Here is a 15,334-nt window from a genome sequence, read left to right as displayed (position 1 = left end):
ATAGGGAGATATTTATTATTTTCTGCTTTTTCTCTGGTTTTAAAAGTACATCACAACTCATTTTTATTCCACAATATTTTAAATATACATTTTCGTTGTTGGAAAAAGTTATTCTATTTTTGCCTTTGCCTTAAGTTTTAGAAGAAAATGTTATGCTCTTGTGAAGCATAAGAATGTGTCAGCAGCTGCTCATAAATTAATAGGGACCAGCACTGGGCCAGCACTGCCCTCATCAAAGGTAATGAACTTTTGTTTAGACACACCTCTGGTTAAGTTTCTTTGTATAACTTAGAGCACATTTCTGTGTCCCAATTCAACAACATAGGAACCTAGGGGTTTTGGGGATGAAGAGAAACAAAACCATGTCTCTTTGAAGGAGTTTCTAGGATAATTTAAGTTTGCTGATATTTAGGCCAAAGAAAACTAATTGCATTGCTTAAAGCAATGAGATAAAATGTTTTTATGCACTTAACCAAGTGTATTATGGTTTTACATGGACATGGGTAGATGAATTTTTAGATGGATTCTGTTTGGATCTGCTTTAGAGAGCCTACATGCATGGTTTTTATTTCTCATTCAACTTTAGTTCCTCAATGCCTAAAAAACCTAAGAGACTGCCACATTACTTTTATAGGTCCTTAATTGTTTTATATACACTGAGTGGCCAGATTATTATGATCTCTGAACGCATTATAATCTGGCCACTCAGTGTATGTGTGTGTGTGTCTGTGTGTGTGTGTGTGTGTGCGTGTGTGTGTGTGTGTGTGTGTGTGTGTGTGTTAGAGGCCCGGTGCATGACTTCATGCATGGGTGGGGTCCGGGCAGCCTGGCCAGGGGGAGGGGACATGGGCGGTTGGCCGGCCTGCCTGCTGGTTGAACTCTTGGTCGAGGGGACAATTTGCATATTAGCCTTTTATTATATAAGATATACACTGAGTGGCCAGATTATTATGCGTTCAGAGATCATAATAATCTGGCCACTCAGTGTATGTGTAATTATGTGCATGTCAATAATGTTACTCTCATAATATTGTTCAATGTTTTTTGCTATTAAATAGTTAATTCCCTCACAACATTTGTGTCCAAGTTCTTAAGTGATCTTCACCTGGCTGGCCTAACCATGACATTGCTGTGCAATAGGAAAAAATAATATTTAGTCATGAATTAGTTGAATCATAGTCTATTAACATTTCCTAAAATCTCTGGTGTTTTGAAACTTACTTTATGGGGAAAGATTTTTTAAACTTTTTCTTTTTTAAAGATTTTTTAAACTTTTTCTTTCAGAAAATAAAAAAGTTTATTACGTTAAGTTAGGTAAATTTGATTAGATAAATCTAATATCCCTTGCTCTTGCTATTATGGTACATATTTCTACTGTCATTAATAATACATTATGTCATCATTTTCCATTTATATGCTAAGTGATGAACTGGGTCTCATTTGTTTTTGTATCTTCAGCACCTAACTTTATACCATGCCTCGTGTCTAGTAGGCATTCATAAATGTTTGTTGACGTGGGTGTAGGGAGGGGGGAGACTTAATTGCTTAATTATTCCTAGGGGAATACATTAGTGATTGCCACTTTCAAATCTTAAGAGAAATATGTTATTGTTAAAATACCTTTAAAATATAGTTTATTTTAGATTTACTTATATCTGCCTTCTCTCAGAAAGAATTTAAGATGATATTCATTACTACACGTAATATTACATAAAGTTTAAATCAGGGGTCCTCAAACTTTTTAAACAGGGGGCCAGTTCACTGTCCCTCAGACCGTTGGAGGGCCGGACTATAGTTTAAAAAAAACTATGAACAAATTCCTATGCACACTGCACATATCTAATTTTGAAGTAAAAAAACAAAACGGCAAAAATACCCACATGTGGCCCATGGGCCGTAGTTTGAGGATGCCTGGTTTAAATAAATGAATAAAATAACCAAGTTGGAGGACCTTGTTACTTCCCATTTTTAAAACTCAATAGAAAGTGACAGTAACCAGGATGATGTAGCATTGGCATAAGGATAAGCATATAGATTAATAGAGTGGAGAGTCCAGAAATAAATCCTTACATTTTTCATCCATTGATTTTTGACAAAGCTATTAAGACTTCAATAAAGAAAGAATTATCTTTTAAACAAATGATTTTGGGAAAATTGAATACTCATATTTAAAAAATGAACTTTCTCATAAAAACCATGCACAAAAGTTAATTCAAAATTAATTATGAGTTCATATTATATGAACTAAATGTAAGAGTTCAAATTATAAAACATGTAAAGGGAGGCATAGAAGAAATTTCATGACCTTGGATTAGGCAAAGAGTTGTTATATATAACACCAAAAACATGAGACATAAGAGCAAAATATTGATAAATTTTACTTCATTAAAATTAAAAACTTTTGCGCTTCTTAAAGACACTGTTAAGAAACTGAAAAGACAATCCACAGAGAAAATATTTGCACTTCATATCTGATAAAGGACTGTATCCAGAACATGTTAAGACCTCCAACAGCTCAATAATAAGAAGACAAATAACCCAATTATAAAAAACTAGAAGCCCAATGCACGAAGATTAATGCAAGAATGGGCCTTCCTTTCCCTGGCTGCTGGCACTGCCTTTCCGCTCTGGCCCCGCCTTCCCACGCTGCCCAGAGGCCCTGAGCGGTGGCTGGGGCAGGGTGGGACGCTTTCATCATCGTCATGGCAATGACGCAAGCGTTCCCCCCCACTCCCCCTGGCCGCTCGGCACCTGTATGTGCAAATTAAACCACCATCTTTGTTGGGTTAATTTGCATACTCACTCCTGATTGGCTGGTGGGTGTCGCAAAGGTACTGTCAATTTGCATCTTTCTCTTTTATTAGTGTAGATAACTGAATAGGCATTTCATTTAAAAAGATATATGAATGATGAATAAGCATGTGAAAATATGCTCAGCAGCTTTAGTTATTAGACATATACACATAAAAAAACAAAGTGAAGTATTATTTCTTACCCATCAAGATGCCTATAGTTAAACATACAGATAATATCTGGTATATAGGATGTGGAAAAGCAGGGACTCTCATATATTGTTGGTGAGAATGCAAAATGGTATACCTACCTTGGAGAACAGGTATGCCATTTCTTTTAAAACTAAACCAGCTTACCATACATATTAGTCAGGTTCTCCAGAGGAACAGAACCATTAGGATGTATCTATAGGAAGAGATTATTTTAAGGAATTGGCTCACATGATTGTGGAGGTTGGCAGGTCCAAAATCTGGTAGGAAGGAGAGGCCAGAAGTCTGGATCGCAGGAAAGATCTGTAGTTTGAATGCAAAACCAGCCTGCTGGAAAACCAATAAGAGTTGACATTGCAGATGAAGTCTAAAGTCACTGTTCTGGGGAATTCCTTTTTGCTCAGATAGGTTAGCCTTTTATTCTATTTAGACCTCCAGCTACTTGGATGAGGCCCACTCATGTTATGGAGGGCAATCTGCCTTGCTCAAAGTTCACAAATTTAAATGTATGTCTCATAGAAAAATACTCTTCCAGAATAATGTTTGACTAAATATCTAGACCAGTAATGGCGAACCTATGACACACGTGTCAGCACTGACACGCGTAGCCATTTCTGATGACACATGGCCGCTGAGGCGGCTGCATGCTAAGGATGAAACATTTGCTCTAACTCCAAGACTCTAGTCGCAAATGTTTCATCCTCCCCTATTAGACACTCTGTGCCAGAGGTCTGTAGGCCAAAACAACAGAAGTCCGGCACAGAGCGTCTAGTTCTGGGACTTCCGGTTAAGCCGGGATCTTTGCCCTCACTTCCACCAGCAGAGTAGGGAGCAGCGGAACGCAGCCAGGGACTGTTCTGGGGTGTCATGGATTTCTAATCCATCATTACTGAGATAAGTGAGGGGGAGGCTGGGAGAGGCGAGGGTTTGTGGGGTGCTATGGGTGCCGTTTCCTGCCATTAGAAATAGCAGCAGCCATTTTAATTCACATAAGGAACACCATCTTGCTCCATAGTGAGACTCCATTTCACCACTATTACTGTTGTGCATCCTTATTAACCCCTATTTCTGCTTATTAACCATGCCCTTTCCTAAAAGACAGTTATATGCACCATTTTGTGGTTAGTTAGGCTAGTTAACCCCTAATTGCCTGCAGGCCTAACAAGCTATCTATAATTCTATCTTCTGTCACTGCCCCCCTGATGGAGAACCCAAAAAATAAAAAACTAAGGTTAAGTAAAGGAAGTGGTAGTAGCAGTGGCCGACCCTTTCAAGAGACATGGACCGAGATGTATAGCTTTATAGAAAAAAATTTGCGTTCTATGTACTGAAACGGTAGTAAGCAGAACGTGGAATATAAATAGACATTTTGAAACTAATCATTCCCAGCTCTTGGAAAAAAGTGAGGATGAAAGGAAGGAATACATTTCCAGGCAGCTACACCTTTATAAGAGCCAATCTAATTGCATCCTTAAATTTATGAAAGGCTCTACAAATTTAACATCTGCAAGTTTGAGCATTGCTCACTCTATAGCTCAGTATGGAAAAGTGCCCAGTGAGGGAGAATTTATTAAAGAAACTCTCCTAAGATGTGCACCAGTTCTATTTCATGATATGCAGAATAAAGATGCAATTATTAAGAGAATATCTGAGTTTCCACTCAGTAGAAATATCATAAAAGACCGAATAATGAGACTGAACACAAACGTACAACATCAATTGAAGAGAGACATAAGGAAGTGTAAATATTTTTCGATCTCTCTTGATGAAACTACTGATGTCACATCACATATGCTCAGTTGGCCATTATTGGTCGATATTCTGATGGTCTCACAATGAGAGAAGAGTTGATAAAGTTAGTATCAGTGTCAACAAGTAAATCAGGAAGCGAAATATGTAAGGTTGTTATACAAACATTTCATGACCTAAGGATTGATATCTCTAAAGTTGTGTCAGTGACGACTGATGGGGCACCAAATATGGTGGGGAAAAAAGTCCGATTTGTCAAATTGTTTACAGAAGCTATTGGACACCCAATTGTGCCTTTTCATTGTATTATCCATCAGGAGGCTTTATGTGCCAAGGCAGGATTCACCGACTTAAACGACTTAATGTTAGTTGTTACAAAAATAGTTAATTTAATAGTTGCTTGCCCCCTTCACAAGAAAGAATTTTCGGCACTTTTACTGGAGGTTGATTCCACCTACAGTGGACTGCTGATGTACAATAATGTAACATGGCTGAACCTAGGCAAAGTTCTTGAGCGCTTTGTGGAGTGCTTTGAAGAAATTAAGGTATTTCTTGACGATAAGGATCTGGGAAACTTTCCTCAGCTTAATGATGATAAGTGGGTCAACACCCTATGTTTTTTACAGATCTCTCTGTTCATATTAATGAACTGAACTTAAAGTTACAAGGTTTTAAAAAAAAAAAGTTACAAGGTTTTGGCAAAAGTATTGACGTTATGTTTGGATACATAAAAGCTTTTGAAAGTAAAGTTAAAATTTTCAAGCGAGATGTAGAAACTAAAACTTATAAGTATTTTCCTCGAGTAACAAAGTATTTTGAGAAGGCCAGTGCAGCTGTACAAAATGAAATGGTACTTTTGCATATGAAGTACCAGCATGTTTTAGACTCGTTACTTGACCAGTTTAGTGATAGATTTAGTCAATTTACAAGTCTAGGACAGACCATGAAAATAATTAAGTATCCTGATGTAATAGTCTACAGTAGTTTGGAATTAAATGGTTTCCAATGGATGCAAATTGATGATTTGGAGATGCAACTTGCAGAATTTCAAGACAGTATCTGGGCTCAGGTGTTTGTCGACTTGAGGTCAAAGCTTGAGAATCTGGAAAGGTGCCGCTTGGAGAATCAAGAGGAGTGCCACTATGAACAGGAAATTTGGAGTGCCTGGAACCGACTGCCAGACACTTTTAGCACCCTGAAAAATATAGCAATGGCTTTACTCACAATTTTTTCCTCTACATACTTTTGTGAGGCCTTATTCTCAGCGTTAAATAATATCAAAACCAACAAAAGAAACAGATTGACAGATCAAGTTAGTAGCGCTTGCTTGGGCCTGAAGTGTACAAAATACCAACCTTCAATTGAAGATTTAGCCAATGAAATTCAGCAACAAAAAAGTCACTAATAGGCAGGTTAGTTAAAGAATTCCCCCTCCCCCTCACTTATCTTAGTTCACGGCACCCCACACAAGCTAAATAATATCAAGACCAACAAAAGAAACCGACTGACGGATGAACAAAGAAGTCACTAAGCAGGTAAGTTAGATATTTAGTTTTTGGTTTATTAAATACAATTATATATAACAATTATACATTTATGTTATTTAAACTATAAATATCGTGAAATAATCTTTTTTCCTCAAAGTGACACACTACCCTAGTTATGCTCAGTTTTTTGGTGAAGTTTGACACACCAAGCTCAAAAGGTTATCCATCACTGATCTAGACACTGTGTCTAGCCACTTTGACACACAAAATTAACCCAGTAATTTCACCTCTCAGAATCTACCCAAGAGAAATGAAAATATATATCCATACAAAGACTTGTACATGATAGTTCATAGTAGCTTTATTCATAACTAGTGACCCAGTGCATGAAATTTGTGCACATTAAAAGGGGATTAATTAAAGGAAATAATTTAATATTGCTATTTGCCCTTTCTCTATAATAGAAGTGTTAGAGATGAAAGAAAATTAGTAAAATGTATATGAAAACCTTCCTCCTGTCAGAATCTGGGGCTCACCAGGGGACCCAGAGTCAAGTCCCTGCCCACCCACATGCACTTCAAAATCGCATGAGACCCAGACCCGGCCAGTCCCTCCCCATTGGGCTAGATCCAGACCCAGCCAGTCCCACCCTTGTCAAGCCCTGCCAGGCAGGGGGCATAGCCTGAGGTCTCCTGTCAAGCCCCACGGGGGTAGGGGAGGGCATAGCCTCAGGTTCCTGTTGATTGCTCGTTAAGGCTCCTTATGGGAACTTGGCCTCAGTTGTGGGTGCAGCCACCTTTGTGATGGAGTGATGATCAATTAGCATAGTCCCTCTTTATTAGATAGGATAGATAAAAATTAGAAATAATACAAATGTCCATATACCGGTACTGGTAAGTGGACAAACAAAATGTGATCTGTCTATGCATTGGAATACTATTCAGCAATTGGAAAAACAAAAAGGAAAATACGGATATATGTTGTAATATGGATGAACCTCAAGAATATGACAAGTGAAAGAAGCCAAATTCAAAAGATTAAAAATGATATGATCCCAGTTGTAAATATATCTAGATAGAACAAATCAGAGGAGGTTCGGGTGTGGGAGCAGTGATTGACTGCATATAGACTCAAGAGAATATTAGAGCATGATGAGAATGTTCTAAAACTAGATTGTAGTGATGATTACATGGTGAATTCAGATATGCGGGAAGCTCCACAAGTGTACTTCCTCTCAAGAGACAATTATTTACTAAATATATATTGAAGAGACAGGTACAGAATAACTGCAATAAACACTTTCATTCAAAAATGTAGAACCGAAGGGACGTAGCTTTCACTGGTCCATAGTAATTTTGAAATCCTGATGTTGTCAGTTCCTCTGTAAGGGCCAAACTTACTCACAGGAAGTGATTATTTATGGCTACTGGTTTCATTCTATCAATTCTGAGTCATCCTTCTTTTTCTATCAAAATGATTTATGTTTACAACTGGGTATCCTTTCCAGCCTTGCCTCCTGAAGTTTGAAAGTTCAAAAGCCTTTCATTCTCTGCTCCTTTCAGTCCAATCTAACAAAAATCTTTTAAAAACGTTGTCAGATTCCTGTGTCAGGCTCAAAAGACAGTAGAACATGGTCAAAATACAACCACCCCATTAAGAGAGAAGCCACAGTCAATTTTGTTTTTGAGACGGGCTTCTTTTGCTAGTTCAAACTGACAGGAAAGGTATTATAAGACAATACCCATAGATTCTTAGAAGCTTTTCTATTTGAAGGAGTCCAAAAGGCATGCTCTTAAGATTCCTAGAGGTGTTTAATCAAGAAGAGTCTAAGAGGCACACTGTTAAGATTCTAAGAACTGAGCTAGATACATCTTTAAGTCATATTTCAGTCTCACCACACTTTTATAGACTAAAGATTTTAATCCTGAAACCATGATTTACTTGATGTTTACTCTGAAGCTACTAGTACTTCTTACTTTTCTTTCTGGAGAAAATGGAGATAAGAAGCTATTTTCTTTTTGAAAAGAGCAATCCCTGGCTTCTTTATATTTTCTCTAAATTCTGCTTGAACATGAAACAGTTCTTTTGTTAGCTCATCTTTCTCTATGCATACCTTATATAACTAAAGGAGACTAATACTTTCAATCTTCTGTCTAGAAATCTCCTTAGCCAAACTTACTATTGTATTGGGCATATTTCTTCTTTTCTATGTTATTCAGGGAATGGTGTTGCAAACTTTCCACCACTGTGTAAGAGGGGTTGTCATTTCTCCATCTGTTAACATTTTTACTAATGTCCTTCAAGTCTTCCTGAGGCTCTTGCAGCTTCTGCTTACCAGCTGCTCCCAAAACCAATGTCACATGTTTTAAAATTTTTTATTATAAAACTAGAGGCCTGGTGCATGAAATTTGTGCATGGGGGGGGGTCCCCTCAGCCCAGCCTGCACCCTCTCCAATACAGAATACCTTGGGGGATGTCCGACTGCCATCCCATATCAGGCCTAAACCGGCAGTCGGACATCCCTCTCAAAATCTGAGACCACTGGCTCCTAACTGCTCACCTGTCTGCCTGCCTGATCGCCCCTAACCACCTCTGCCTGCCTGCCTGCCTGCCTGCCTGATTGCCCCTAACTGCCTCTACCTGCCAACCTGATCACCCCCTAACTGCTCTCCCATGCTGGCCTGATCGTTCCCTAACTGCTCACCCCTGCCAGCCTGTTGGCCCCCTAACTGCTCTCCCCTGCTGGCCTGATTGCCCCCTAACTGCTCTCCCCTGCTGGCCTAATCACCCCTAACCGCCTCTGCCTCAGCCCCCGCCACTGTGGCTTTGTCCGGAAGGACGTCCGGAAGATGTCTGGTCTAATTAGCATAGTACCTCTTATTAGTATAGATCCTACTTCCATGTAACAGAATCTGTTATATTTCTATACTTTGTTAACAGATTACCTAAAAACTTAAAACAACAAAATATTATTATAAGTCATAATTTGTGCATCAGTGAAAAGGGCAGGCTTATAGTGAGTGGTTACTCTACCCCATGTAGCATCAGCTGAGTTTAGTTGTTGATATTCAGCTGTAGAATGAACTGGTTTGAAGGGTCCAAGACAGCTTTACTCACATTTCTGGTATTTTAATAAGGATCACTCAAAAGCTAATCTTAGCTGGGACTGTCAACCAGAGTACTTACACCTAGCTTCTCCAATATGACAATCTTACTGTAGTTAGTTTATGATAACAATAGCACAAAAAATAGGAAGGAAGAAATAGTTGTATTCCATTGTAAAATTCTTTCATTACATGTGAAATGGCATGATAGTATTAGAAGTTAGAGTGTGATAAGTTAAAAGGCTATATTTTAAGCACCAAGCAATCACTAAAACTATAAAAGAAGTGAAAATACATTGAAATACTTAAAAAAAAAATTCAGTCCCAGAAAAAGCAAGAAATATTGGGAAATGAAACATTGAACAGATTGGGATAAATAGAAAATAAGATGATTAATTCACATTCAACCACATAAACAATTACATTAAATGTAGTAAATACTTCAATGGCAGAAATTATGAGGCTAGATAAAAAAGCAAGACCTACAACTGCATACTATCTACAAGAAATACTTTTCAAATATGAACATAGATTAAAAGAACAAGGATTTAAAAAAAAAAAAAGATATACCATGAAAATACTAATCATTAAGAACACTGGAGTGGCTATATTAATATTCAACAAAATAGGCTCTAGAACAAGGAATATTACTAGCAATATTGAGAGATATTTTGTGTGACACCAAAAGCACAAGCATTAACAGAAAAAAAGGTGGATAAATGGGACTTCATCAAAATAAATAGATTCTATGCTTCAAAGATATCATTGAAAGAATGAATATCAACCCAATGCAAGGGAGAAAATATTTGCAAATCATATACCTAATAAGATATCTGTATTAAGAATATATAAAGGAACTTTTACAACTCAATAAAAAGAAGACAGTCCAATTTTAAAATGGACAAAGGAAAAAACGACTTTATGACACTTGCCAGTGCCTGGGAAATGGATATCAAGCATAAATATATTAAATAAATTGATATCATGTATTAAATGGTTCTTATTTTATAACATTAAAATAAATATGGACAAAAAAAATCAATTCATTTAAGAGATATAATCCTAAATGTCTATGAGCCCAATAATAGAGCTTCTGAATACTTAAAACAAAAACCAACAGCAAAGAAAGGAGAAATAGACAAAACTACAGTTTAATTTTAAAAACTGTCTTGGCAGTTGATATATAAGTAGGCAGAATATTAATTAAAAATAGAAATAAGCTGTATTCCAAAAGTTCATGTCTAATTCTGTTGTTTGGAATGCAGAAAGCATTTTTCTACCAAAACAAGTGATAAATAGTGGTTAGGTTCTCAGCCACTCCTCCCAAGACTGTTTAACTCATAAGTACCAGTATTGATTTATCTACAACCAGAGGCCTGGTGCACAAAATTAGTGCACGGCGGGGTGGGGGGGGGGGGAAGGGGGGGCGGTTCCTCAGCCCAGACTGCACCCTCTCCAATCTGGGACCCCTTGAGGGATGTCCGACTGCCCGTTTAGGCCCTGATATCTGGGATTTATTTATCTTCTATAATTGAAACTGGGATTGGGCCTAAACGGGCAGTCGGACATCCCTCTCACAATCCAGGACTGCTGGCTCCCAACTGCTCACCTGCCTGCCTTCTTGATTGCCCCTAACCACTTCTGCCTGCCAGCCTGATCACCCCCTAACCACTCTCCTGCCAGCCTGATTGATGCCTAACAGCTCCGCTACCAGCCTGTTTGCCCCTAACTGCCCTCCCCTGCAGGCCTGGTCACCCCTAATTGCCCTCCCCTGCAGGCCTGGTCACCCCTAACTGCCCTCCCCTGCAGGCCTGGTCCCCTCAACTGCTCTCCCCTGCCAGCCTGGGTCCCCTCCCAACTGCCTTTCCCTGCAGGCCCGGTCGCCCCCAGCTGCCCTCCCTTGCAGGCCTGGTCTCTCCCAACTGCCCTCCCCTGCTGGCCTGATCGCCCACAACTGCCCTCCCTTGCAAATCTGGTCCCTCCCAACTGCCCTCTCTTGCTGGCCATCTTGTGTCCACATGGGGGCAGCCATCTTGTGTTTTGGAGTGATGGTCAATTTGCATATTATTATTTTATTAGATAGGATAGAGGCCTGGTGCACAAGTGGGGGTCAGCTGGTTTGCCCTGAAGGGTGTCCCGGATCATGGTGGGGGTTCCTTTGGGGGATGGGGTGGCCTGGGTGAGGGGCCTGTGGTGGTTTGCAGGCCGGCCATGCCCCCTGGCAACCCAAGCGGAGGCCCTGATATCTGGGATTTATTTATCTTCTATAATTGAAACTTTGTAGCCATGAGCAGAGCCAAGCCTCCTGCTTGCTCCATGGCCACAGCCATTTTTGTTGGGATTTATTTATCTTCTATAATTGAAACTTTGTAGCTTTGAGTGCAGGCCTGGGCTGGCCAGGGTGTGTGGGAAGCTTGGCTTCCTCCATTGCTGGGGAAACCCAAGCCTCCTGCTTGCTCAGTGGCTGCAGCCATCTTGGTTGAGTTAATTTGCACACTTTCTCCTGATTGGCTGGTGGGCGTGGCTTGTGGTATAGTGGAGGTACAGTCAATTTGCATATTACTCTTTTATTAGATAGGATAGCCACCATATATAACACCGTTTTGTAGAAAAATTCTGGCTTTGGATATGGAAACACATCTCCCACAGCCTGGAGGCTGAACAGCTACTTTCTGGGCTACTTGAGCAGCAGGAGGGCTTGAGCTATGGCTCTGATAGTGGCTCAACATATTTCATATTCTCATGCCAATAGCTTTATGCTTTTCAATATTTGCATAAGAGACATTTAGGTTGCTGATACTTTGTGTCTTCTAAATTTAGGGCAAGGCAGACAGTTGCTCTTCTGACCCTCCCCGCAGTAGATTAGGACCAAAAACAGGGCTTTGGCTGTCCTATCACATGGGTGGGTCATTTTTAAGTCAGGTAATTGACATATTATAGGAACTGTTTTACCATGCCCCCCTTTCTGTTGTTCTATAAACTTATGGGAAGGCAAACGTACATTTACAGTTGTGAGTATGTGAAACACAGGCTATTTTTGGATTATTATTTATTCTTATATATTCTTCCATATGAGCAACTGTAAACCTACTTTTGCATGCACTGTGTAAGCAGAAAATGCTTCTATTAATAGGAAAAACATGTTTACAGGTATCAGCCTTGTATATGACATTACATTAGTTTTTGTGGACAAATGATGATCATTTCTTCATTCTACATGGGCATAGTGATGCCATGAAAAACATGTTAGTGTATGCATAAACATCCTTGGAGGTTGACAGTTTTATGTTGTCAGGTTTTAAGAAAAACACTTCATAAACTTTAGAGAATTTAATTTGTTCAGTTATTAAAAGCTTTGAGCACAGGAGTGAATGTCTGCTTTATGCTTAATACCATTGTAGATGCCAGGGGCTAGGAAATGAAAACCAAAGTATTGTGAAAGTTTGCATTTCCTCCAGGAGCTTAAAAAATGCAGTGAAGTATGAAAGAAACACTCACAATTCAAACCGTATGTTATTAATTGCCACAAAATACTTCCTGAGGATAACAAATGATCCTATGATTATCAGAATGACAATATCATTTTGATCCACCATGTTGTAAAGGTAGTGGTGGGATCTCAATTAGTCTTAGAGGAACAGTGAAGATTTAAATAGTTAGGAGATGGAATTATATTCCATGTTGGATTAGCAGCATGAATAGAGGACTAGAGATAAAACAAACAAACAAAATAGTAGTACTGGCTGGAACAGAAGTCTTTATTAGTTCATGTTGGTAAAATAATAGATGGGAAATTGCACCAGTGGTTCAACACCATTAATGAACAAAAGTTATCCAGAGATATTCTTAAAAATGTAAGTCCCTAGTTTATTCCCCAGAACTAATAAATAGATCTTCTGAGGCATGAGACCTAAGACTGTTTTCTTTTTTTTTTTTCTTTCTTTTTTAAAAATATAATTTTATTGATTTCAGAGAGGAAGGGAGAGGGAAAGAGAGATAGAAACATCAATAATGAGAGCGAATCATCGATCAGCTGCCTCCTGTATGCCCGCTTTTGGGGATTGAGCCCACAACCCGTGCATGTGCCCTGATCAGGAATCAAGTGTGACCTCCTGGTTCATAGGTTGACGCTCAACCACTGACCCACACCAGCCAGGCTAAGTCTGTTTTCTTTTAAAGCTCCTGAAGTGGTTGAGAACTACTGAATTAGAAGGGTGGGCCAAATTTAGGAGAGCCATGAATGACTTGCTGAGGTGTTGGGCCTCTGTTCCTCAAGCAGTGAGAAGACTTCAGAGGCGAGTGACATGACCAAATTGATGTGTGCCAAAATAAATGATTTGTCCACTGCTTATGAATGAAAGATAACACCTTGAATTAAAGTATGGTTGTGGGAAAAAAGAGAAGATAACATTTTTAAATGTACTTAGATGTGTGGGAGTTGATGATTGCCATCCTTCTAAGAGGAATTTGGGCACAGAGGAGGACAGCCAGGAGAAGATGGAGGCAGAGATTGGCGCTATGCTCACACAAACCAAAGAAGACCTCGGCTTACCAGAAGCTGGTAAAGGCAGGAAGGATCATCCCCTAGAGGCCTCAGAGGGAGCATGGCCCTGTCTGTCAAGACTGATTTCAGACTTCAAGCTTCTAGAACAGTGAGGGAATAAATTTCTGTTGTTTAAAACTACCCAGTATATGGTACTTTGTTATGAAAACCTAGGAAACTAACATCTTTTTTCCCACTTATACTGAAATATGCCATCTTATCTACTTGTTATTTCCAAGTTTAACACAGATGGCAGTTAAGTAACATTTAACTTTCCTTTTAATTGTATTTAAAGAAAATCAACATCCAGGGACAGGGCTGTGAGAACTGAAAACACGGCCTCCCATCTAATAATGGCCACTTCTACTCCACTCTACCTGATTATTGCCACATGGAAAGGTAGGACTAAAGCTGCCAGATCTTACAGTTGTCAAGAGAACCCAGAATTCTGGATCTGTAAATTAAGTTAGTTAACAACAAATTACATGAGTAACTAGTTAAAATACACTAGTTAATGACTAATTCATGTTTAAAACAAACATTGTGGAAGCTGAACATGACATGTCTATGGACCAAACCTGTATGCCTCATTCTCAAAGATTCTGTTATCCTGAAAACATGAGAACATTCAAATAAAATTAAAGTATCTTGCCTGAATGGTGAAAGGGACATATATGTGTATGTTACTTATGATTTGTGATTTTTATTTTAATAAAATAAGTTAGGCTATTTACTTTTTGGCAAAGAAGTGGTATTTAGTAGTTCAAGTATTAGTAATTTGTAACGTTTTGATTAAATGATTAATTCATCAGGACTCCTTCAGTTGAAAGTGAAAGAAAGCCAGCTCACACCAGTTTATGAAAATAAAAGGAACTTAATTGTTCATATAACTTTGGCTTCCAGAGGTGCATCTGGCTTCAGGCATGGTTGCAGCCAGGAGCTCAAGTGATCTCATCTGGACTTGTTCAGCTCTGTGTTTTCTTTACTCAGTATTCTTCAAACAGGCACATGATCAGCAAGGTGACCACTAGCACCTTGAGACTGTCATCCTCCTAGTTTAGCAATCCCAACAGAAAAAGAATTTGCTGGGCCAAATATCCAGCTCTCTGTCCCAGAGAAGAAGTGATAGAGTGTCTTTGACACCACATGTAATAATCATGGGATCCCAGGGAATGGGGTACTCTGGTGGGCCAGCATTTTTTCCCAGTGCTGCAATAGTGGGGCCTGGCCCAGTGACTGAAAGCCCCACTGGGTCTCATGGAGTGAGGGAAGCTTTCTCCAGAGGAATTAGAAGAAGGGAGATGGAATGTGTGCTCAGCAGACCAAAACTAGTAGATTCAAACTATTACAAGTGGTATGTGAAATAATTTAGAGGCTACTTTCTGATTTTAAGGTGGCAAATAGAAAACTTTCTGCTTTCTTCTATTAAAAAATCCATCCAAAACAAAG

The 15,334-nt window shown here is 39.1% G+C and overlaps 1 protein-coding gene across 4 annotated transcripts in view; it reads left to right on the top strand.

Annotated features, from left to right (window-relative positions):
- ZNF438 (zinc finger protein 438) overlaps positions 1 to 15,334 on the top strand; it is a 174,956-nt gene that overhangs the window by 69,333 nt on the left and 90,289 nt on the right. Inside the window, exon 1 of one of the 4 annotated variants that reach the window (XM_054716604.1) lies at positions 210 to 238. The exons of the other annotated variants lie outside the window; for them this stretch is intronic. The gene's annotated coding sequence lies outside the window, so the exon portion shown is untranslated. Of the gene's footprint in view, positions 1 to 209; positions 239 to 15,334 lie in introns of those variants that run through there. 4 annotated transcript variants of the gene reach the window in all.

The sequence above is a fragment of the Eptesicus fuscus genome, chromosome 5 (assembly GCF_027574615.1).
Source record: "Eptesicus fuscus isolate TK198812 chromosome 5, DD_ASM_mEF_20220401, whole genome shotgun sequence".
NCBI lineage: Eukaryota > Metazoa > Chordata > Mammalia > Chiroptera > Vespertilionidae > Eptesicus > Eptesicus fuscus.
This window is presented reverse-complemented; position numbering and strand designations above follow the sequence as displayed.